General features: G+C 39.7%; 1 pseudogene; it reads left to right on the forward strand.

The window, feature by feature from the left end:
• Positions 1-1625: 1625 nt before the first annotated feature.
• On the forward strand, positions 1626-25277 carry LOC120594872 (mediator of RNA polymerase II transcription subunit 7-like; annotated as a pseudogene).
• Positions 25278-26527: the final 1250 nt, after the last annotated feature.

Raw genomic sequence — 26527 nt, forward strand, 5'->3', positions numbered from 1 at the left:
GCTATCTTGAGAAAGAACAAAGTTGGAGATATCACACTACTTGATCTCAAACTATATTATAAGGCTATAGTAATCAAAATGGCATGGTACTGGCATAAAAACAGACACATTGATCAATGGAACAGAACAGAGAGCCCAGAAATAAACCCACATCTATACATTCATTTACTACAAAGGAGTCAAGAATATATGATGGCATAAAGACAGTCTCTTCAATAAAAAACTGGACAGATACATGCAAAAAAAAAAAATGAATCTAGACCCCTTTATTACACCATGTACAAGAACAAACTCAAAATGGATTAAAGACTTAAATGTAAGATCCAAAACCATAAAACTCCAAGAAGAAAACATAGGTAGTAAACTCTCTGACATTGTTCTTAGTAATATTTTTTTGAATATGTCTCCTCGGGAAAGGAAAACAAAAGAAGAAATAAACAAATAAGACTACATCAAACCAAAAAGTTTTTGCACAGTAAAGGAAACCATCAACAAACTCAAAAGACAGCCTACCGAATGAGAGAAGATAGTCACCAATAAGGGGTTAATATCCAAAATATATAAGAAACTCACATAACTAATACCAAAATGGTGAATGATCAGATGAAAAAATGGGTAGAGAACCTGAATAGAAGTTTCTCCAAAGAGGACATACAGATGGCCAACAGACATACAAAAAGATGCTCAACATCACTAACCATTAGAGAAATGCAAATGAAAACCACAATGAGATATCACCACACCTGTCAGAATAGCTATCATTAATAAGTCAACAAATAACAGTGTCAGCAAGGATGTGAAGAAAAAGAAAACCTTGTGCACTGTTGGTGGGATTGCAAATTGGTGCAGCCACTATGGAAAACAGTATAGCGGTTCCTCAAAATGTTAAAAATAGAACTACCATATGACCCAGCAATTCCACCTCTGGGTATTTATCTGAAGAAATCCAAAATACTAATTAGAAAAAATATATGCACCCCTATGTTTATTATGGAAGCAACCTAAGTGTCTATAGATAGACAAATAATGAAGATATAGTGCATATATATGATGGAGTATTACTTGGCCATAAAAAAGAATGAAATCTTACCCTTTGTGACAACATGGATAGACCTAGGGATATTACACTAAGTGAAATAAGTCATACAGAAAATGACAAATACCATATGATTTCACTTATATGTGGAATCTAGAAAACAAAGTAAACAAATAAAACAGAAACAAACTCATAGATTCAGACAACAAACTGATAGTTGCCAGAAGGGAGGAGGTTGGGGTGGGGGGATGGGTGAAAAAGGTGAAGGGATTAGAAGTACAAATTAGCAGTTTCACAATAGTCATGGGGATGTAAAGTACATCGTGAGGAATATAGTCAATAATATTATAATAACTATGTATGGTGCCAAGTGAGTACTAGACATATCAGGGGAATCACTTCATAAGTTATACAAATATCTAACCACTATGCAAATGTCTAACCAATATAATATTAGTTACACCTGTAACTAATATAATATTGAATGTCAACTCTAAGTGAAAAACAGTGTTTTTAATTTTTTTTAAAGAAATATCCACAGAGGAAGGAAAAGACCAGAAACCAACCAAGAATCTAGGAGAGACTAACCATGAGCTTCAACTGGACAGAATGCTCAGGTAAGGCAAATATTGAAGTATCCATAAAATTTGCCATAGTAAGGTCATTGGTGTCCCTAACAGATTTAGCAAGTGATGAGATTTGAAATGTGAAAGGGAAATGGAGAAATATTAGCCAGAAAATACATCTTTAATCTATTTGCTGTACAATCTATAATGTTAAAGGAGATTATCTGAAGATTATATAATCCATTATTTCTTGCAGATATCCCAGAATGTATGTCTGGATCAAAAAGGATCATGGACCACAGTGTTTTGGCCCCTAGAAACCTGTATTAAGTTCTCCTTTGGCACAAAGTGTCCTGCTTCTCCTAAGGAGTGATTACAAGGAGCAGGCTGCACTGATTTCCAGTAGTCACTGAAAGATTATTTATTGTTACCTATAAGACCAGAAAAGGAACACGTTTTAGAACTTTCAATGTCTCGTTAGGAATTAACATGATGATTTCTTTAAGGGCCAATGCAAATCATGTAACAGAGAACATTTGCATTTTTGCTGAGCATTAGAAAAATCAAACAAATTTGGTTGATAATAGCATAGAATAGCAAAAATAATAGCATAGAACTCGCATGTTTCTGCATACCACTTTGTCCCAATATTAATGTGCTCCTGTATATTTTTCCTTGAAGCTGATTTTCATCTATTCCTCTATTTCCATTCTAACCTATTGACTCTTAAGCCTCATACAAGACACTCTAAACAAGTAGGGAAAATAGTAAACAACTCACTTGTGATGTTCATTTTCTGCCTCTCTAGGAAACAGGTAGAGAACTACAAAGATAGAGCTGGGTTGAAGAAAGAAAGAATGGATCATAAGAGATTTGATTTCCCTTGAACCTCTTGGATACTCCTGCCTACAAAGGTCTACCCACTAGCTGGATAAAATGTCCTACTGTAGAAGAACATCCTTTGGTCCTTAACTACTTTTCCCAGTCTTTTGATAGAAACTGGTTTTGACTTACCATGTCTGGAAATCTAACTATTGCCCAGGGCACACTAATAAATGGGATGACTCAGACATTCACCTTCTCAGGCTCAGTAGTTTTCATTTCTCATGCTAGGCAGAAATAAGTGATCCAGGAAGCTTTTACCTGTATTATCTTCTAAGTCTGTGAAGTCATTATGGAAGAAGCACTCATGTCTTTCAATACTGCATGTGGTAAGATGGCCCTCACACCATGATCTGGAATGGGTGGGGAATTTAAAAGAAGTCAAAGGCTGTTAGGGAGGTCTGAGATAAGATTCTCTTATTGGTAGGTGGTATTTCTTTCCCAAGTCTGTGCTCTCTTAAATCCTCCAAAAAAAAAAAAGTGTCATTTATTGAGCAAACTTGCCTCTTGCCTTAGCCTCAGCTCACCTCTCCTGAAACTTGGCTCAACCTCAGGTTGTCTTAGTTTGAAGGACGGCTTGCCGAGCACAAGGATCACATATTGCTAGATGCCATGCAAATCTAGGATCTGCTTTTTCTTGGCCTTGGTCCTCTTCTGCTCTGAAGCACTGGTGGGAGGTCTCCATTCAGATGGTCCATCTTCCAGATGGGAGTCCTCTTTACCTCAAAAGATCCGCCTGTGCCCAGGAACCAGGACCTAAACCGAGGGGACAAATCTTTTTGGTTGGAACCTACATGAGGGCCCCAAATCTTGGAACTTCCTATGCCCCAGAAACTCCGGCTGGTCCTTAACATAACTCAGTTCAGGACCACTGAGGACACACAGGCTGAACAGTTCAGACCAGATTCAGAACTAACCATTATGAAGTGTGACCCAAGAACCCTGAAGAGATAACAAGAATCCCAGAAATACAAGCACCCAGTAATAAAACGGAGTCCACGTTATACTTGACAGCAATGTCCTTTGGCTCTAGGCAGAATCATTCTTTAGGGAAAGATGTAGATGTGTCTCCTAGAGCCTTCTCTCGCGGAACGGGTAGTCTTGAGACAGTCACTGGCCTCTCTGCGTCTCCATTTCCTAATCTGTTACCAGTAAGGCAAGGACTCCCCGCAGCACTCGCTGACTGTTCTGCAGCCCAATAAATGGAGCCGCCAACACTACTGCGGCCTTTCTGAAGACCCGTAGACGCCGGTAAGCGCGCAAAGACCCTAGCGATCCGCTGTGGCTGCTCGGTAGAGCTAGGCTGCGAAGCCCCGCCCCGCTCTCTTGTAGGCTCCGCTTGCTTTCCGCTCTTGCCGCACCCCAACCGCGCTCCAGCTGCGGTGGCGCCCGGACCAGGACCGCGTGCAGGGCGACGCATGCGCCAGAGAGCCTGTCCCCAGCTCCGGATCGGTGACTACAGTGCACCGATAGTGGTTTCCTACGGGGCACCACGCAGGAGCCTCGCCATTCTGAAGCGGAGCAGTAGAGACGGAGGGGCACTGATTGGAGCCCCGAGTGGGTGTGAGGCTCTTTCTCGATCCCAGACCCTAACGCGGGTGAAAGACCGGAGAGGAGACCCACAGTGCAAATATTTAAAAAGAAAACAAGGCCCATGACAGCAGGGTTTCTCCCAAAAAAGCACAGAAGCTTAGTGCTCGTAGTGGTGGCAGTAGTAGTCATGAAGATAAAATGTGACGCCATCTTCTCAGAATTACAATATACAAAATATTGTAGATAAAAATACAAACTCAAAGAAAACTACTATAACATAGCCTCATATCTTAGGTGACTGTGCTAAACCTTCAGACAAAAGGTTTTACAAAAATGGGATTATAAAGGGCATAGCTATTAGAGCATGTTTTCTGTAAACAATGTAAAGATTAACTTGGTCAATGTATTTCCCAGTTCTTTCATATTGAAAACTTCAAATACAAAATTTGAAAGACTTCAATGAGCAGACATACCTCTAGTTGTTCCTATGGATCCTGAGAAAGAATATTGCTATAGAGAAAGGCTCCTGGTAGATAAATGGGATCAAATTTAAAAGCAGAATCTCTCCCCGCAAGCCACATTTCAGGGAGAAGCCTGCACTAAGCAGCCTGTCTCCCACTCTGAACTGCACTGAACTGCCTGCCTGCACTGCATTCCTGCTAGCTGAACCAGTCCCTATAAAGGAGTTCCTGGAATTATATTTCAACCACTAATACTAAGGCTTTCCCCATCCAAGCATAGCTCCGACAGCTTTATCCTTATTCAGGACAGTACCTTTTGGACCAAACTGCAAGGATTTAGAGTCCTCATTTGCATGAGAACATACCAATTAGGGACCAGAGGCAGGGACTCCTATCTATATGTCAACTCCCCAGGTGGCTTGTAGAGCACAGTTTTCCTTTTCACCAGAGAAGGAAGACTGAGTTTCTCTGGCTGGAGCTGAAATACTGAAGAAGTCTTGCCATAGCAGGGCAGACAAGATTGGAGCACAGGGAGTGGGGTAGGGCTACCTTGCATACATGCTGTTTTTGTGGCACAACTGTACTGCTTCATTACTGAGCTGTTTTCACAGCTGTGTTGTATCACAATTCTGCTGTTTGCACCAAATAAAGTTTCTTTCTTCAACGCACCCCAAATTGGGGATTCCTTTTGGCATTGAATTGGCACCAACAATCATCGGTTGACATTACCAAGCAAGGGCTCCCTGCCCTATATGCATAGAAGCTGATACTATGGCAATGGCTTTTGAGGAAAGAAAAAGGCTGTGAGGTGGACCAACAAAGTGACAGAAGGCAAGGTTCAAATCCGTCTTCCGGATCCAGAGTTCAGGCAGGATTAAAGGGGTTACAGCAGCATATCTTCCTGAACAATGGACCCTTAGCTTCTGAAAGGGTTCCAGCATTCAAGTTCCGGTCATGTCTCAGTTCCTTAGTTTCCTGGTGGGGAACAGTTAAAGGTTTACAGTGTTACTCACAAGTATTATATCCAAGATTTCAACTTTGGTCCAGGTCTTGTTAGAAACAGAATGGGACCAGTTTGAGCAGGTTCTGAGATTACAAAATCAACAGCTGTTAATATTTTGCCATATTTGCTTTATCTAGATGTATATTTATTTATGATGACACATCAGCCCTAAATATGTCATTACGTTTCTTCTAAGATTAAGGACATACTACTACATAATCGCAATACCATTATCACACTTATAAAAATTTTCACAGTAATTCCATAAAAAGCATCTAATATCAAGTCCATATTCAAATTTCCCCAATTGTCCCAAGAATGTTTATTACAGAGGTTTTTGTTAAGTTTTGTGAAGCTGTGTTTTTTTAAACTAGGATTCAACAAAACCCACATATTATATTACATAAAAGTGATATGAGGAATAAATAAATGAAGACATGGGAAAATTCACTCCCTAAATAATCAAGTACTGATTTTCCCATTAGAATAAGTATAGAGAGTATATTCTCAGAGAGCATAAATCTACAAATAGGTAGAAAATTTTTGTTTTAATTTTGTTTCGCATTTTCTGAGCATTCCAGAGTATTCTCTACCAATACTACCGCACAGTGCATCAAAATCAAATTTTATTAAAAAATCAAAATTCTATTCCAGAGTTATCAATTTTCAGGCATGTTTTACAGCACAAGCATTAACACTTCTAAATATTTGTTAGTTGTTTTAAATTTTTTCTATTTCAACAACACTGAGTATTAAAATAACAGCACAAGTCAGCAGATCATTCACAATTTTGAAAGCACAGAAATAACATTTATAGGAGATTGACATGTAATACAGTTAAATTTTGTGTGCTAGTTAAAGGGGACTATGTATAGCAATAAACTCTGCCATCAATTTGCTGTTAAGAGTTCTGAAATTCTGTGATTCTCAAAAATATTTTTAAATATTAAGAGAATTGCAGTATTTGAAACTTTATGCATTACATACAACTTTCAAAAATTTATTCACATTATTTCAAATTTGCACAATTTACATTCTCATAAAATGTAGCAGCACTATAACACAACAGGCAATCCTTTGCATTGTTTAGATACGCATGAATTTCAGTCATCATGATTTAGTTAAATAACACCAGTTCCCTAATAACACAATTCAAACTTCAGTTACCAGTGTATATTAACCATAATTACATGAAGGGCAAACTTCTCTGCTAGCTCTTCGGTCTACAAATCACTACGTTAATAATGGATACACATCATAATCAGTGACCGGTCACATCACTTCTTTCAAAGTTTGTCGGTGAATGGTCACTGCAAATCTGTTATTCAATTCACGAAGAGCGGCAACAGTTGTAGTTGTGTGGGCTCTTTGTCTCCCAGTGATAAACCATTGTGGTTACTAAGAATTGTAGAATCTGGGTAGAGTCCATTCAGACCTCCATAGCTGCATAAGGTTGTGTCCCTAGAGTGATGTCTCTCCCCATTACTGCTGATATGGGAAATTTAAGAAATCTAAGATGGCCACCCTGTCCCGGAGGAATTTTAACAACCTCATCTCCCTGGAACACTACCTTCTACCCCTCATCCCCCACCCACAAAACAAAAGACCACCAAGTATGCGGAAGTAATCAATGTATAAATCTACCTGTCTGCCTTTGTTCTGGGCTCAAACTCTGGAGAGTGACTCCTCTGAGGCCGCCAGCATAAATAAACCTCCTTTAATTCTTAGTTCACTGAGTGCCGCTTGGTTTTTCCAGGTCCACAGGCCAAAATCCGCATCATTTTGGTTCCCTGACCGGGAAACCCAACCGCGCTGGCCCCTTGAAGCCACGGGTTTGGGCACAACGCTGAGACGCTGGTCGGCCAAGGCAACTGAGGAACTAGAAGGTGCACCCCGCCCCAGTTGAGCGGTCTTAGGCCCAGCTGCACTAGGCTGGCCCCACTCCCGACTCTGAGCAGCGAGAACAAGGAGATTCAGCAGATCCACATCGGACACGGTAAGGCCGAGGCCCACGGTAAGGCCGAGGCCCACGGTAGACAGGCCCACCCTAAGGGTGGAAGGAGAGACTGATCACCTCCCAGGGGCAAGGCCCCTCAGGCAGGGACCACCAGGGAGGGAATGTTTTAATCTCTGAGAGCATGTGTGCATCTGTGTGGATCTCAGAGACCTGTCTCTGAGTTTCCAATCTGTGGCCCCACAGTGAAAAACTATGGGGTCTGAGAGGGCCCCAACCTGCAGTTCTGTAGTGACATCATAAGGCATAAAGGTGATTCATCCCTCCAGGGAATGACCAGGCCCGGGGTTTATACGGGTACACCTTAGCCAGCACACGCTGAAAGTCTTGAGAGAGATGTGGCCAGGCAGGCATCTGAGTGGTCTCTGAAAAGGGACACCCCACCCTTTGTCTGTTTTTGTGGTACCAACACAGTGGGAAACATGGGGTCAGGTCAGAATAAGGCAACGGTCCTTGAGAATACGTCAAAGAATTTCAAGAAAGGTATTTGCCTAGGAGGTGGTTATTACTGAACCGGTAAAAAGAGGCAAACTGAAGGAATAAAGAAAGTGTGAAAGAAGGTTTGCGGAAGTAGTAGAAGGTCTGTGAAGGGAAATCCTGAGAAGAAATTTTGTGAAGGGAAAGTATAGGATAAGGTTTGTGAAGAAAATCTGAAAGGTAATTTTATGTAATAAAGTGAAACAAGGTTGGAAATTTAAATGCCCAGAGCAAGCCGATGCAAAACAAACAAACAAACAATAAAAAAACTGGAATTGTTTCTAATGTTCTTTAGATTATTGGTCTGATGCAAATGTTTTGAAAAGGTTTTCTAGGAAGAAAACTAGGATTCTGTATTTCTTCAAAATAATTTTAGTGTTTTGCATTGCTTTAACTAGATTTCTAAGACTTTAGAGAATATATTAACACTAGCCCTTATGCCTACTTCTCAAAGGAAGCTCCCTGCAAATATGGGGGGAGTTCCACTAAGCCAACTGTCTGAGATTGTATGTTGTAAAATTTTAAGGAGGGTTTCTCTGAGGAGTATAGGGTGACGCTGACCTTGGAAAAACTTCGTATTCTTTGTGAGCTTGAATGGCCTGCTTTAGGGGTAGGTTGGCCCTCAGAAGGGACCTGAGACCTCCCCACAGTGAGAGCAGTGTATCGGGTAGTGACAGGACCCCAGGATATCTAGGCCAAGTTCCGTACATAGACATATGGCAGCAGACCGCTACTATAGTGCTCCCTTGGGTCCAGTTCAGCACAAATAGGCAGGGACAGAATCAGGCACTTGTAACCCATCTGGCTAGGTGAAAGGACAAGGAGGCACCAACAAAAATAATTCACCCAGGGGCCCTAAGGAAGATTCTATCTAATGACTGCTGTACATCCCATAGCTCCGTCAGTCCCCGCGAAGCCGCTTTACTATCAATTGCCAGACAGGCCTCTACCATCAGTGCCTTTGCCGCCCCCTACCGCCCCAGAGCCCTGGCCTGACATCTCATTCAAGTTCGACTTGCTAATAGAAAAGCCCGAAGAACAGTAGTGGAGTGCCTGGAAACAAGACGGCCAGGTTAGAATGATCCTTGTCCCTTTTGTTAGAAAGCTTGTGAGATCCCCACTACAGGGAAAACATCGTGAAAAGTCCAAATTAGAGGTAAAGGCTGGGTCTAGGAAGTCAACAAATGTGTCAAAAACAGCAGAGATACACCAGGAGGTAACTGACGAACAGGAAAAGCAGAAGGTGTCCCTGTTGACAGCTGCATTAGGGAACCCAGGTCTAATGCAACAGACGGCTGCTCCCACCAGGCAGAAAGAAACCACAAGGAAATTACACCATAACCAATGTGCCTTCTGTAGAGAGATCGGCCATTGGAAGAACGAGTGCCCTCGTCGCAGGGAAACTGTAAGTGCAAAAGGGCTGGAGAATTTAAGACATCAACCTGAGCCAGTTGTCAAAGAAGACTGGTCCGAAGGACAATCAGACTAGGAACAGTCGCAATAGAAGTAGGGAGGGGGCAATCAATGATTTGTATAGTGGACACTCAACACCATAGCCACGGCCAAACATCAAAAAAGAGTAAGTTTTGAGGGGCAGCTGAATTCTGTCACTTCCGAGTACTAGGTTTAAATGTAAGGGTTCCCTATACTGTAATTCCATTAATGAATAGTCAAGAACATAAGCAGCTGACCAATGCCAGAATAACTTATTATCAGGGACTGCTGTGTGAAAACCATGAGTCCATCTCAAAACTGTAAGTACATTTAAACCCTGCAGACTGCCTTGGTGCCAGAGGTCTTTAAGGTGTTCAATAACTGGGACTGGGCAGAGAAGGAAGCAAAGTATAAAAGGGTGCTAATTTTAGCTGCCATAATACAGGGACCATCTCGAGGTGACCTTAGGCAGTAAAAACCTTGCAGACCTGGAGGGCCTCGATCTTGGTTGGCTATGAGTGGCATTGTTGGGACTGAGACATAACATAAACAATATGCAGACTGCAAAAGGAAGGGCACTAGAAGGGCAAGTGTCCATCCAGCCCTGGGAAGCCAGGGAGGGGTGGACCTCATAAGCCTTCACCCCACATAGCAAGCCTCTCATGAAAGGGTTGCTCTCTCCTCCAACAATTGAGGCCCAAGCACTTGCAAGCTCTAGTCCTAGAAAAAATCTGCCAGGATCACAACAGTAGAACCTTAGGTCACCCTCGAAGTGACAAAAAGAAAAATACTGAATTTTTACTAGATACTAGAGCTGCCTACTCTGTCCTGACCCTTCCCATAGGTCTCTCTCTCCAATGCTAACTGCCCAGTGACAGAAATAAACAGTCAGCCTAATGTAAATTTCCTTTCCCATTGTGAGACCAGGATTAGCAATGAAGTTCTCTGCCACACATCAGGACCAGAGTCCTGTGCAGAAAGTGCCTTGTCTGAGAAAGTAGGACACAGCCTAAAAAGGGAAGCCCCCTTGCCCACCACACAGTGCACGTTTGTAGGGAACCTAGGGCTAAAACATTCATAGACAACCCACCTCTGTCAGGGTTTCCTACTAGCAGGCCAACTACCTCCCAGCAATCTGTTAAAAGTCAGCCCTCGAGGCAAACAGAAAGGGCTCCAATTTACCTCAAATAATATGACATCAAACAACAGCACCACTACTTCCGTAAGTTATGCAAATTACTCACTAGATAGTTTCTTATTAATGGAAGAACTATTTATTCGTATGTTAAAACCAAAGCCAAAGGAAGAATTTTCTTACAGCAACAAAGCAATCAACTTCATCTTAAGCTAGTCTCAGATATGAGACCCATCAAAAGAGAGAGGAAATGAAATGGGACATCTCTTGCAGAGTTAGTCTTTTTAGTAAACCTAGTTAAGTTTTCTTCCCTCCTTTCTTTATAGAAAAAGGCCCTCTCCCTCAAATCCTGATAATTGCCCGAAACTCAGATCCTCTGGCTATTGATAAGGGTCATCAGCCCATTGTTAAGCAGAAATGGTGTTAAGACAGGCAGGGCCCCTAAAGTCTGAATGGGAGGGGACTTTAGGCCACAGGTCTTTTTACTCTTTAAGCAATATATTAACCAAGTCTGTTTTCCTTTACTCGCTTAATAGGCAAATTAATAGATATATGATTTAAATAATCAGTTTGAATCTTTTTCTTTGTCTAGGGACTAAGGCTGCATCTCAGCAGGAAACCCAAGACCCCACCCTGACTGAGGCAGAAAGGGAAAGGGCTCCATGAAACCCCAGTAGGCAGGGACTATGACCCTTCTCAGTAGGAAGCAGATACGGAAGAAGAGATCTCCTGTCCTGCAACATCCATAGTAATAAGGGGGGTCATGGCTCTTAGAAAGGAGTTAGGCAGGAAAATTAGTTAAGGGGTTTCTAGGTCTGCCTGCAAAGACACTGAGGTCATCCTGTCTCAGAAGGGGTTTGCTATAATCCATCATGCACCCCAAGGACTTTAGGCTTCTCCCCTTACAAAATCCTTTTTGGGAGACTCCCCACAGTGCAAAAGGGGGAAAGGATGTAACTGCAACTATGTTAGCAGAAATTTAGGAAAAATAAAGATTTAAGGGTATTCAGTCAGTAGAGAAAGAAATTTAGTAAGTTCTGTGTTAGGATCTGGCTGGCTGAATTAACTTTTTGATAAAGGTTTATACCCAGGGATTTGTAATAAATTTAGAGTCATAGTCGGAAGACTTAGATCATAATTGGCTTATTTTCCTAACTATTGTAATATAATTCTCATTTAAAAGAGAAATTAAACTTTAGAAAGAGCCCCCATGCTTCTAGGGAATTAGGTCCACCCCATTTAGTCAGGAGAAGTAATAGGTTAAAGATTAGAAAAAGGAGCCATTCTAGCCAAACTAAACAGGCTCTCACATTGTTATATTAGCAACTCTCACTGCCATTAAAGTTACAGGTATTACTCTGTGAATCTGCCACAGAGTGGGTAAAGAAAACAGCGTCTCCAGAGAACCAGGAAACTTAGACTACAGAACGTTTTCTTGATCAGCCACTCTGGATCGTGTTCCAGAGGCAGCAGAAAATCCCCCTGAGATCGTCGGCCCTGCTCTGGCCACCCCTGGAAGCTGGTCAGTCTACACTCAGCAGAAGCTTGAGGAATTTCATCCTGGGACTCCTTATAATTGGGCTTTAGGGAGGAAATTGGTGCAAAGAAGTGTGAACTATGTATCCATGTTACCAAAAGAGGTCGAGAAGTGTCCACTACCTCAGTTTTCTATAGCTACCGTGAATGGCAGTGCTTTTCAGATATAATTTCCAGTGCCGCACTGGACGTGGCAAGATTTACCACTTGCTGAACGCGGCAAGTGGCCCCTGAACAGAGACTTGAGTATGGGAAACCATGTAAATGAGGTAAGAGGATTAGACTCCCTCAGGAAAAGCATACTCAAAAGAGTAGGAGGAAGAAAATACAGATCACAGCCTGGTAGAATTCAAGAAAGCACGCGTGTTAAATAAATTTAAGGAACAGAGAGTCATAACCAGGAGTAAAACATAAGACAACAAGGGTCAAAGGACTGCAATGTTTGTGTACAGAGCTTAAAGTATATATTAGGGCTAGGGAATATGGTGTGCACACTCACTAGATTCAGCAATTTTAGATCTCCTATAGGAAACTTGTCTCTGGTTCCCGGAGGAAGGAACTGTGAATAGTCAAACCTGGGAAAAGATCGGGAAGCTACTGAATTAATTCCTACCCAGGCAAGGCCCGAAACTGGGTGACCACACATAGGCTTTACTAGATTTGCAGAAACAAGGCCTATAATCCCCTCCCCAAAAATTGGGAAGGAAGCTGTATAATTGGCATAATAAAGCCTTCCTCCTACCTCTGATAACAGGGAAATTGCTTGGTCACCCGGTCCCAATGCCCTTGCTGGCACGGTGGCACGCACCTGTAGTCCCAGCTACTCAGGAGGCTGAGGCAGGAAAATCACTTGAGCCCTAGAGTTCTGGGCTGTAGTGTGCTATGCCAACTGGGTGCCTGCACTAAGTTCAGTGCCAATATGGTGACCTCCTTGGAGTGGGGGACCACCAGGTTGCCTAAGGAGGGGTGAACCAGCCCGGGTCGGAAACAGAGCAGGTCAAAACTCCTGTGCTGATCAGTAGGAGTAGGATCACGCCTATGAATAATCACTGCACTCTTGGCCTGGGCAACATAGCAAAGTCCTGTCCCTATTACAGCAGGTAAAAAGAGAAATCCAAATAGGGGACTGGAAGGATAATGAATGGTCCCCAGAACACATAACTAATACTATAGGCCTGCCACTTGGGCAAAAGAGATCTTGGGGATACCGCATCCCCATTTACATGTTAAATTGAATTATCCAACTGCAGGCAGTTACTAATAAAATTAGGAGAGCCCTAACCCTCATGGCACATCAAGAAACTCAGATGAGAAATGCCATCTACTAGAATAGGTTGGCACTAGATTATTAGCAGCAGAAGGAGGTGTATTTGGGAAATTAAATCACACCAACTGTTATGTGCAAATAGATAACCAGGGCTGGGCCGTTGAAGATTTTGTCAAACAGATGACAAGACTGGCACATGTGCCCATACAAACATGGCATGGATGGGACCCTAATAACCTTCAGTGGTTGGTTCTCCACTTTGGAGGCTTTAAGACCTTAATTATAGTAGTACTCCTTGTTACCTGCCTACTTCTGCCTTGCCTGTTGCCTCTTGTTCGGACAATTACCTCCCTTATAGAAGCTACGGTGGAGAGAAAGACTACAGCAAAGATCCTTACGCAATAAAATTATTGGTCCTTGGTCCAGGGAGACCAAGAGGGAGATCAGGAAGGTAATCAAAAAGGTGATGCCCTATAAAGAATTTAGACGAGCATCAAAAGCGGGGAATGATATGGGAAATGTCAAGAAACCTAAGATGGCCACCCTGTCCTGGAGGAATTTTAACAACCTCGTCTCCCTGGAACACTACCTTTCCCGTGCACACAAAACAAAAGACCGCAAGTATACGAAAGTAATCAATATATAAACCTTCCTGTCTGCCTTTGTTCGGGGCTCAGACTCTGGAGAGTGACTCTGAGCCCACCGGCATAAATAAACCTCCTTTGATTCTTAGTTCGCTGAGTGCCACTTGGTTCTTCCCGGTTCACAGGCCAAAATCCGCAACACTGCCAAAACACACACACACACGCGCGCGCACACACACACACACACACGCCTGCCTGCCTGAGAAAACTCAAGGATGCCAGAATTTAATGTTAGTTCCAGCCAGCACCAGATGATAGGTCCCAACCTCCCTTTCTTAGAGCATTTATTAAAAAGGACTTAAAATTACGAATCCTTCCTCTCTCCCTTTGAGATGTATATGTACCTTCCACAACTCAGAAGTGTCTCACAAAGACCTGAAAGGCATTCCTTTAAAATATAATTATCAGAAAGGACAGGGCCTGTCTCCCAGGATAGAATCCTAACTTGATAATTGCAGACACAGCTGGCCTTTACAGTGTATTTACACTGACCAACTCTTAGTAATTTGTTACTTCTCTATTTAGGCCCCTGCTTGTCCCCCCTCACCCCCACACCCCTCCCCACCACCACAACCACCACCATTCTCCTTTTAAAGAACATTACCTCAAGTTCTGTTCAAGGTGGCAGAGTAGGTTATCTCTGTGCTTGCCTCCTCTCACAACCACATCAAAATTACTACTAAAATACAGAAGTATCATTGATAATCGCCTGAAGTCTAGCTCAACAGAAGTCCTATAACTAAAGATATACAGAAGGAGCAACTAAATATTATGTCGAGTGTAAATGAAAATTTTAAAAATAATTTTTAAAAAGTCACCTCTGCACAAAGCTAGTCGACTTCTCCTACTGTCAGTAGTTACTGAATAAAATGTTTTCACTGCTTTATTTCCAGCTGTTTATCTTTGACATTACTTTAAGAAATGAGATGGACTTCCCATCCAAAATTTTGGATGTCAAAACTGATGACACTCCACATGCATAAAGAGGGTATGAAAAGGTTTATTGCTCACATAATGAGGCTTTCTGGAGTGTACAGGGTTGGCTCCCAAGCAGGTCCAAAAATGGCTTGAGAAAGCAGAGAAGACTGGCTTATGGTTTTTGTTAAGGGGTGGGGCTGAAGTGTGGGTTCCAATGCACATGCCAGGCCTTGTGTGGCTTGTACTTCCTTTCAGAGCCAAAAAAGGAAGCAACTGGGCTTTCATATCAGCTTGCCCAGATGTGGGGCAGAAGAAGGAAAACTGTAGCTTGAAAGCTGTCGTCAAACATCAAATATGGAGTCAGACTATTACACAAACCCATGTTACACTTTACAAAAAGTTTATTATTAAGAAGGAATTGTCCAATGAAGATGAAATTTGCAGCAAAGGAAAAAGTAGTCACACTGGAAGTAAAATTTTAATTGAACATATATGTTGTTACAGAAGAAATACCAGCCCTGCATGTGTGAAAGTGCCACCACTGAAGAGGCCTTATATTTGTAGCCAAAGGAACTTGTTGAAGGGGAATTCATCAACATTGATAAGAGAAGTGACATAAAGGATAAAGATGTCCCAAAAGAAGTAATACAAGTTTTCTGGGGTTTTAGCCTAAGTCACCATTAAGTTGTCTATCAGATGGTCTACTTAATATGTTGATGTCCAGAATTTCAGAGAGTGTACAGCACACTGCTTCTGCACATGTGAAAATAGTGAGACCAGGTGTTCCTTACAACTTCAGTTCTTAGGAAATTGTTATAGAGTCGCAAATTTTGCAGGCAGTTTATTAGTTATCTATTGCTACATAATAGTCTACAACCCAGTGATTTAATAAAACGACAAGTATTTATTATTTCACACCATTTCTGAGAGTAAAGAGCAGCTTATCTGGGTGATTCTGGCTCACAGTCTCTCAAAGCAGCACTTCAACTCTCAGCTGGGCTGCAGTCACCTGAAGGTTTGGCCAGGGCTGGAGGATCCACTTCAAGATGGCTCACTCACATGGCTATTAACAGAAGTCATGCGGGCCTCTCAGCATGGCAACTGGCTTCCAACAGAGCAAGCAATCCAAGAGAGGCAGAAGCCAGTGTCCTTTATAACCTTCCTCAGAAATGACATGTGACCACTGCTGCCACATCTTACTTGATGGAATAGGTGACGCTGACACAATGTGGGAGGGGTCTACACAAGGATGTGAATACCAGATGTTATTTAAAGCTTTGTTATTGGATAGGATCACCCAAGTAAACAGTGAATACCAGAGGGAGGGATCACTGTGATGACAAATCACCCAGAATGGAGATGACAGTAACAGTATCTTCTGTAGAACGCAATTAGGGCCCCATGTGTGAGGTTTTTGTACTCATCCATATTTTTCTTTTCTAGATGTTTTTCTGCATTTTTTTTCCATTTTTTGACTCTCTTACCTTGTCTTCTGCTCCTGCTCTTTATAATTTAAAAAATGGTTCAGACACATTTTTCTAGTTGAGTTTATTTTATATAAGTTCAAGTCCCAGATTTGGTGAGTTTTGCTAATTCTTGTTCCTCTCCCAGTGTGAGGGTTGCATACTTAGTGATGAATCAAATCAGGGAGCTCTGCTTTTGAATTTGAAAGGGGTGAGGGAGTATCAACATGACACCACTGTAAAAGGCCTGTGGAAAGAGGGGGAAATTAACTCTCTCAGTCCTAGGATGGGAGGCCACATTCTTGTGGGGACCACATATTTTAGCTGGTAAACATAAACAAAACTGCCTGATGTAGTACAGAAGCCCATGTTCTCTATTACCTGAGACTCTAAGGTCCTCTAGTATATATTTAAGCAAATATGTAAAATGGGAGGCAATGGTCGCTAATCATCTATAATCTGCCTCTATTGATGATCTATATATTACAAACACTATCTAGATGCCTGAATATGTAGATCAAGATCAGAAGCAGGAGGCAGGCTACTGCAATAAGTCATATACAAAATGATGGTGGTGGCTGAAATCATGTTAGTGGAGAGAGGGAGAAGTGGTCAAATCTGATGTATTTTAAGGATACAGCTGATAGGATTTTATGACTGCATGAGAGGTATGAAAGAGAGGAGTCAAATAATAACTGGATGTTTTGGGCCTGAGTAATTGAGCATATGGAATTGTCATTATTATGGGAAAAATTCAAAAGTGGAAAGGGCACGTGCTTCTATGTCCTCTCTAGGCACACCCCTCTCATAGCACCTCTGTGTTCACCAACTTGGAAGCTCTCTAAACCCTGTCCTTTTGGGGTTTTATGAAGGCTTCATTACATAAGCATGATTGATCAAATCACTGGCCAATAGCAATCACTCAATCACCAGTCCCTCTTTCCTACCTGGAGGTGGGAGGAATTGGAATGTGGGGAAGACTGAAAGTTCCAAACACACGGTTGATCTCCCAGTAACCCTTGGGTGGGGTCCAAAGTCACTTTCATTAACACAGTAAAAGATACCTTGATCACTCCGAACTCTTAGGAAATTCCAAGGGTTTTGGGAGCTGCAAGCCAAGAACTGTGGATAAAGATCAAATATCTTATAAATCATAATGTCTCCAAGTAGGATTATTATAATTTAACATGAACACTTTTGAGAATGAAAATGAGTGCTACTAATCATTAGACCTAGATAACAGGAGTAGACTAAGACTTTCAAACCAGTAAGGATGGCCTTCTTGCTGACAAGAGAGAGAACATACTGAATATTGAAATAGTTAACATATGAAGTAAGTATAAAATAATTGTCTGAGATAACAGAAGAGTAACTAAACAGACATATGGTATCATTGCTGAACAAACTGGTTGGTGGTCATGAATTCAAAGTGATTAGAATGACTCATTTAAATCCATAAATTACAGCTTCTGGGAAAGAAGCAATAAACAAGACAAAACTGTTCCTGTTATCATAAATCTTATGTTTTAATGGGAAGAAAATAAACAATGACTATTGCATACATATTCATGCATGTAGTGAAGCAAATAAAGCAGACTAAAGGGATGGAGATTGATGGGGGTGGTGAGAGTGGTGGGCATTTTATGTAGGACTTGGAGGAAAGCCACTGTGAAAAAGTCATATTTGAGTAGATATCTGAAGAAAGTAAGGGAGTGAAGCATGTCTATATCTGGGAGATCATAGCAAGCAGGTCAGTGGGGCTGGAAGAAAGTGAGGTAGGAGAAAGGAATCAGAAGTAGCAGGGTTGAGGAGCAGATCCTGCAGTGCCCTGTGGTCCCTCATGCTTACCATATCGCTGCCCTGCTTCTCAGAAAACCAGTGTAGTTATTAGTTTGTGATGCAGGAACTCCTCTAATACTTGTCTTCTACCTTACCATTAATTAGTAGACTTTGTAAATGCTCTAATAATAAAATAATGTAAAATTTGAAATTGACAATGCTCCTCCATTAGGTTGCTTGTAGGATTATCACAGTGAATGTACTGTCAATCACATTTAGCAGATGAAGAAATGCAGACACCAAAGCTTTTTATTGTACTCAATCTTCAATATCTGCTGTGTATTTTGCAATTAAGAACATCAATTCAGATTTTAAATTTTCATCAGAAACATTTGATCTACATTTAGATTCATAAAATTTACTATTTGCATACCAAGTTATTTCAGGCACATTTAAAAGTCTTACAAAACCTGAATCAATTATCTTTATTTAAATTTACATTACAATTAAAAGGGAAAATTTAGTTCCTTAGTCACACTAGCCACATTTCAAGTGCTCAACAGCCACATGTGGCTTCATATTGGACAGGGCAGTATTAGACAGACATTAACTCTTCAAAGAATACCTCTGTGAACATCCTAATTTGTGTTTCCATAAGATTTATATTTATCTCATCATTGTATTTAATATATCTCATTATAAGTATGTGAGGGTATCTTTTCTTGTATCAGACTATGTGATTAAAGGCATCACTTTTATTCACCTTCCTATCTCCAGAGCCAGGCATCATTCCTGACCAAAAGAGGTATAGTGGTATAGTGGGTTGAGTGCTATAGTGGGTTGAATGTGGCCTCCAAAAAACAATATGCCTAAGTCTTAACCCCAGAACCTGTGACAATGAACTTTTATCTAGAATAAGAGTCTTTGCAGGTATAAAGTAAAGACCTCAAAATGAGATTATCCTGGATTAGGGTGGACCTAAATCTTATAAGGATGAGTGTCCTTACAAAAGACAGAAAAGAAGACATACAGAGATACAGAGTTTGAAAAGGCTATGTAAAGACACTGACAGAGACTGGAAGGCAGCCACAAGCCAAGGAATACCCAAGGATTGCTAGCACCCACAAGAAGCAAGGAAAGAAGACTGGAATGGACTTCATCTCAAAACCTCCACAAGGAGCCAACTCTGCCAACACCTTGATATCAGATTTCTTGGCCTCTAAACCTGTGATAATAAATTTCTTTTTTAAGCCATCAGGTTTGTTGCAACTGGTACAGCAGCCCTAGGAAATTAATACAAGTAGTCACCATCATTACCATGGATCAAGGATCATGTCAGGAAGTAGAAAGCCTCAGGAGTAATTAAAAGAGATTACTTCCCCTGATTTTATTAATAACCAAAAGAAAAGTTTTGTGAATATAGATGGTATGCTATGAGACTCTGAACATGATTTTAGGAAAGGAACAGGGAGATAATATAATCTTGTAATAGAACTAAAGAGTTTTAGATAGCCCCCATATAACATTTTACCTAATGATAAAACACTAAAAGAACTCTGCCACATTAAATTTGGTAAACAAGGGTACTTAGTATTACTGTTATTATTACTAATATTGGCTAAAATTCTTATCAATGCAATAATTCAAAAATCAAAAATGTAATACCTATTAAAAAGAGATCAAGTTTTAAAAACAAACTGAAGATCAAATTAAGGAAAAAAATTACTGAAATTCTAGCAGAACATTTGAATTGTTCAAGCAAATCATCTAAAAATTTCCTGTTCAGTAATTAGATAAGATATAATGAAATTTTCTTCATATTGCAATAAATATATAAGTATCAAGGTATAACTTTACTGAGAAAAGCATGACATTTATAAGGACAAACCAAAAGTGGTTTGGAGAGATACGAAATAGAACTTGTTAAATTGCTTCTCAGCCTTTTGGCTAACATCAAGTGTAGAACTTGTTAAGGGGTAAAAGAGCAGGGTGGGGCATCTGAGCACTGGGCAGTCTATAGCTGCATCCAATTCCAGGACAAGAGATGCACGCCACTAAGGTCCTAAGAGGTTTAACCAATAAATCATTTTATAATCTTAGATTTGGATCAGTGATCCATACCGAGTTAACATATAATGTACGAAGTTTCAGTTGGGGTTCATTTTATTTGCATATGGCTATCCAGTCATTCACTTATTTGTTAAAAACTATCCTTTTTCCCTTGAACTGCTAAAACTTTGTCAAAAATCAATTGGCCATATTTGTGTCAATTTCTGGACTCTTTATTCTGTTCCACTAACCTATCCATCCCTTCACTAATACCAAGTTATCTTGATTCCTATAGCTTTATAGTAAGTCTTTTAATTGGGTAATGTGTTTCCTCCAACTTTATTCTTTTTCAATAGTTTCGGCTATTAAGTTCTTTTTTTTCATTAAATACTATTATTCTTTATCTCTGGCAATTTTCATTGTTCAGAAGTCTACTTTGATATCAATACAGTCACTTCAGATTTCTTGTGTTTACTGACTGTATGTTATATCTTTTCCAACCCTTTATCTTTAAAATTCCCTATATTTATAGGGAGTCATATATATATAGACACTGAGTCATTTCTTTAAAATCCATTCTGACAATCTCTGTCGTTTAATTGGTATGTTATGCCATTTATATTTCATGCCAAAATGAGTTAACATAGCAAGGCTGCTATCTTTAGAAAGGCCTGCTTGCAAGGCTGGCCCTTGGCTAGCATCTGAGAACTTGCCTGGCGAGCTGCCTATACTCATATAAAACTTCCCCTACCTGATAAAAGTGGCTCACTGTGTCTAAACTAACAAACAACATGGTGTGTGCTGTACACCTGTTTTCCTTTCTGGCGTCTAGAATTTCAGTGACACAGGTACTATGTGCCTCCATGACTGACTCCTGAGAAAGACCCTGAACTTGCAGGCTCAGTGAGCTTCTCTAGTAGATAACACTTCATACAAGTTATTACAATGTGTTGCTGGGAGGAATTAAGCGCATCCTGTGTGATTCCACTGAGAGGACTCTAGGAAGCCTAAGTCTGGCTTCCTCTGGACTTTATCCCACCCTTTCTTCCCTTTGTTGATTCTGTTGTGCATCCTTATGCTGTAATAAACCTTAACCACAAGTGTGACTGTATCATGAGTCCTGTGAGTCTGTGAAAAATAATTTATTTTAATTTGGTAACAAAAATTTTAGTTAAATGTGTACTTAGCAAAACACATGAAATGAACTAACAGTAAAAAAAGCTTTAAATTAAGGCTTCACGATTTCATATAATCACAAAAACCAAAATTCAACAGTATTAGTATAATGTTTAAATTTTCAAATTTAATGTTATAAAACCAACTTATCTTAAAGGATTATAAATTTTAAAAAAAGATTTGAATTTGAAAAATCAAAATTTTTAAAATTTATGGCTCCAACGCCTTGAATTTTTCAAAAGCATAGCTGTTGAATGTGTTAAGAGCAACATAGTACAAAAATTATATTTCACATAACTGAAATTACTTCAATATACATATGTAATTTCTGAGGTATGCTACTTCAATATAAATTGAAATAAGCTGAAATGCAAGAGGCATTCTGAGGTATTACATAATACTGAAAAGGATTTTTTTTTTAATACTGATTTCACAAGTTCAAGGTACAAAATGGTTACATAGCTTCCACTTCTGTAATAACAGCTGTTCATTGTTCCTGGGTTCCCTATATAAGGTTAGACTGAAATCAGTGGAGTCTTCCTATAAAACTAGCTGTAGCAACTTGAGCTGTCTTGACTAATACTATATTGTCACTGTGCTTCAACACCCATCTGCTTCAGTTCTGTGGGATTTAAATCTCTGTCCCATGATTTCTGTCTTTTTCCAAAGCCATTTGATATAATCTTCTGATTAGAGTTTAATAAAAGATTAAATAAACACCTAATACCCAACTTCCATGTTAGATATTCTGTACATCTCAGCAAACAGCACCAAGGCTGGGCCACCAAACCTCCATTTTCTTCATGGCCAAGCATCAGGGACATTTGACAGGGCAGGTGTCAAACTAGCTTGGGTACAACTTTTTGTGGCTGAAAACAAAGCAAAAACTACATAATTTTAAATTTAATATATATATAATAAAAATATGTAATAAACATTTTCCCATTTTATATATGAGAAAGGTAAGGGCAAATAAAATTATATAAAGGGCCTTACAAATATCAGGTAGTTTTAGAGCTGAAATTTAATCCCAAGTCTCTCTGATTCCAAGGCTATTTACACATTGTATGACTAATAATAAAAGCTGAATTTCACCTGACGTTCAAATCTCATTTTTAACCCAGTGCCTATGGCTTTAATAACTGTTATAATTAACAGAACCAATAAAATAATTGCTCTTAATGTCTTGTGGTTATAAGCAACCACCTGCCTTATCCTTAAAACAAACTTATCCTTACAACAAAATAGACCGATATCCTTCATAAATACAGATGTTAAATCCTTTAAAATGATTAAGAATTTTTATAACAGAATTTTTTAAATCACAGGTAGAGAATCCAATTTTTGGCCAGCTCTAGAAAAGAACCAGAATCGAGCAATAATGTTGGTAAGAATACAAAAGAACAATGGCTTCTACCTACAAAGGGAATGGAATTTTGATCCTAAAATTCACCATTAGAAAAGAAAATTTTTTTTAAAAAGTAATCAAGGAAGGCCTAAATGCAGATTTATCTCAATCCATAAATACTACTTTTAAGAATTATTAGAGGATGAAATCTATCAAAATAAAAAATTGATTCTAAAAAGAAAACATGATATAAATAAACAACAGTGATAGGCAGAAAAGTACAAAATATTGCTAAGTCTATATTAATGCAGTTTTTTTAAGATAACATAAAATTCTAGAATTAAGACTACAAATAATTTCCACATGGGATATACTAAATGGGAATAGGCAGGATATGCAAATGCATAAACTATGACCTAGCAATCCTGCTTTCAAGTGAAATGTGTGGAGGGATATTATAATGTTAGATGAACAAGCAGAAAGAAGCAATTTAATGGAGTAACTATACAAAACAACATGACATGAAAACATTCTGCTGGAGGACAAATGAACAAATTCAACAGCAGAATACTAGCTATGTGCATTGCGAATAAATGCTCAAAAAAAACAAGTCATTTTACAAGTTCAAATGTAAATAAAAGAATACACATAATACAAATTAAAATTATTGCAATGAGTTCAGAGACTGGAAACAAGAAATGAAGATTAAAGGAAATAAATATATAAATACTGTATAACAAAATGGACCATAGAGTGTTGTAAAACGAAAAAAAAAAAAATTTACTCACCACTCTGCCCTCCAGTCAAAATTAGAAATTTAAAAAGATTTAAGTAAAAAAATTAAAAAATAATATGGAGGACTTCCATTCTTAGGAAAGATGGAATGAGTAGTGGAAACCAGATTAACCTTCCCACCTGAAACAATCTAAAAAATTAACAAAATATATGGAAAAAATGTTTCCAAGACAGTGGACCTCAGGCAACAAAGAAGAAACAGGAAACTGAGATGAGCCCTACAACTGCCTTGGCTTTCTGCTTCGAGAAATTTTTGGACTGTGTTGCAGGGACAAAAAACCGAGGCAGAGCCTGGCAGACTCCCACAGTTTAAGACATAGATTTGAGTGTCTCGGGAGACCAAGGCAGCTAGATTTCATAGAACAGAGTAACAGAAAAGAGAGGACTACAGGGAGAGGAAAACCCAAAGATCTGCAGAGGGACCCTCTTGAGCATTCAGCAGAATGTATATGAGGAAATTACCCAGGTTCATGGAAAAAACTATCCAAAAGCATTGGAGGGAAAAGTGCCCAGCGCTCACTGAGGGCCTGTTCCAAGGAGGCAGACTGAAAATTTTCATAATTCATGGCCCATCAGGTTGAGTACTCAGGAAGTTCCTGCTTCAGTAGTGAGGAATAATTAATCCTAGACTGAGTACTGCTCTGGACCTACCTAATAAATCCTAAAAAGACAACAAAAACCAAAAAGGATCAAACCGTCTTCAAGTAACAACTATAATTGAGAATAAAGCTCAAAAGTATTTATAGGAATACAAAACATCCAGCATCCAAAAATGTAAAAAATCACAGTGTCTCACATCCAGTAAAAGATTACCAAGCACGCAGACAAGAAAGCATTATCTATATAATGAGAATAATCAATGAATTGAAACTGATCCAGAACTGATACAGATGTTAGAATTAGCAGAAAAGGACATAAACACAAGTCTATAACTATATTCTCTGTGTTCAAAAAGTTAAGTACAAGCATAAAAGTATAAATGCCCAAGTCAAACTTCTACAAAAAAAAACTATATCTGACTACCAGAGTAAACTCAGGGCTGACGTTCTTGATCTTCCACAATAGGTGAACCACAGCAAGTGAGTACCCTTACACCCACTTCAATGCAGTACATCAAGAAGTATACAGATGAAAATATTCAGGGAGGCCTAGCTCCCAAGTCTCCATCTCCAATAAAAGACTGTTATAATGTTTGGAAACCAGTTCCAATGTGATGATCTTATCATTTGCTCTTTAGAAAGTCAAGGCATTGAATGGCTTCATCTTATGCAGTTTGATCACAAGAAAGAACTGAGAAAACTCAATGTCTATCCTTATTAATTTCTTAGACCTTAGATATCTTGATAAGGAGCCCTGGGAGTATAAAATGAGAAGAAAAGCTAGAAGACCTTAAGTAAGCTACTTTTTGTACATGTCCATCATCTCATAAATGAATACGGACCCCACCAAGCAAGAGAGACCGTGAGTGTCATGATGGAGGTGCAGAAACGTGAATGCCTTGAAACAGATGAGAGGTTTCAAAAGCATCTGGAATAAGTCACTGAAATGATTCAAAATTGCTTGGCTTCTTTGCCTGATGATTTGCCCCATTCAGAAGCAGGGATGAGAGTAAAAACTGAACCAATGGATGCCGATGATAGCAACAATTGCACTGGACAGAATGAACAACGAAGAGAAAATTCAGGTCATCAAAGAGATCAGATTATAGAGAAAGATGCTGCCTTGTGTGTTCTAATTGATGAAATGAATGAAAGACCATGAAGGATGTTTCTTCTTCTTCTTTTTTTTTCCTTTCATTAAATTGCATCATATAGTAGTTAATTTGCTCTCGGAGAGTCTTAAAAGAGATACAACTAGTAGTTATGTAAACAGCTTCACTCTCCAGCTTTATCAGTTATGAGATGTCCCAGGTAGTAATTACACTTTATACCAGGCATAGGCAAATAAGTATGGCTACATTAAGAGTAATCAACGTAAAAAGCAAAGTGCTGCTGTTGTATGGAACATTCCTGTTTTTGGAGTTGTAGTAAATGCTGAAGATAATCCTCAGTAATAGCAAGCTTTCATTCCTAAAAAGTAGATTTGCTATTTGCCTTAAAAATGATAGATAAATAAAAGATACCAATTGAAAAAAAAAAAAAAAAAAACAAAAAACAAAACTACATCTGAGATGAAGAATACACTGGATGGGATGAACAGCGGATTAGACATGGCAGAAGTAAAGATTACTAAACTTGAAGGCAATCAAGTTCACATCTCCAAAATGTATTCCCCCAAAATGAAAACATCAGTGGGATGTGTGATGACTTCAAGCAGACTAATATATAAACAATGGGGGGGAGTGGGGAAAACAAAAACATATTTGAAGAATGATGGCCTAAAACTTTCCACACTTAAAAAACTAAAACCTACACTTCCAAGCTCAATGAAACCTAAACAAAAGAAACATTTAGAAAAGAACACCAAAGAACACATAATCAAACTGCTCAAAACAAATGAGTTTTTTTAAAAAAATCTTGAAGTGACATCAGAAAAGTAGCAGTGTGAGAAATGTCCCCAGATTTCACACCTTGAAAAAGTAATAAGCTGAACATCTAAAACGCAACAAAAAAACCCAAACTGCACACCAACACATCTAAGCATGGGATATGCACATAAGAGGTACCACAGGTCAGAACCCCAGGTGTCAGGCGGTGGACTGGGAGAAAAAAAGAAGCTGCCTCCACAGCTGGAGCTCCCTGTAGGAGGAGGGGGAGGGTAGAAGGTATAGCGAGTTCCCTGAACATCCCTGCTTGGGACAGCTGTGAGCCCCACACAGCCAACAACAGTGCCCAGTGATCAGGACAGAAAGCAGAGAAGCGGGACGGGACCACAGAAAAACAACAGTTGATTTTTACTAGCTGATGTTGCAAAACAAAGGCTGAGCCACAGCCCATATCCCTTAACCCAGAGGGGCCCTCTCACCATACCCTCCAAAACCGAACACCGTGGAGTCTCAGGGAAATCTGAGC

Source organism: Pteropus medius, unplaced genomic scaffold (assembly GCF_902729225.1).
Source record: "Pteropus medius unplaced genomic scaffold, Ma_sr-lr_union100, whole genome shotgun sequence".
Taxonomy (NCBI): Eukaryota; Metazoa; Chordata; class Mammalia; order Chiroptera; family Pteropodidae; genus Pteropus; species Pteropus medius.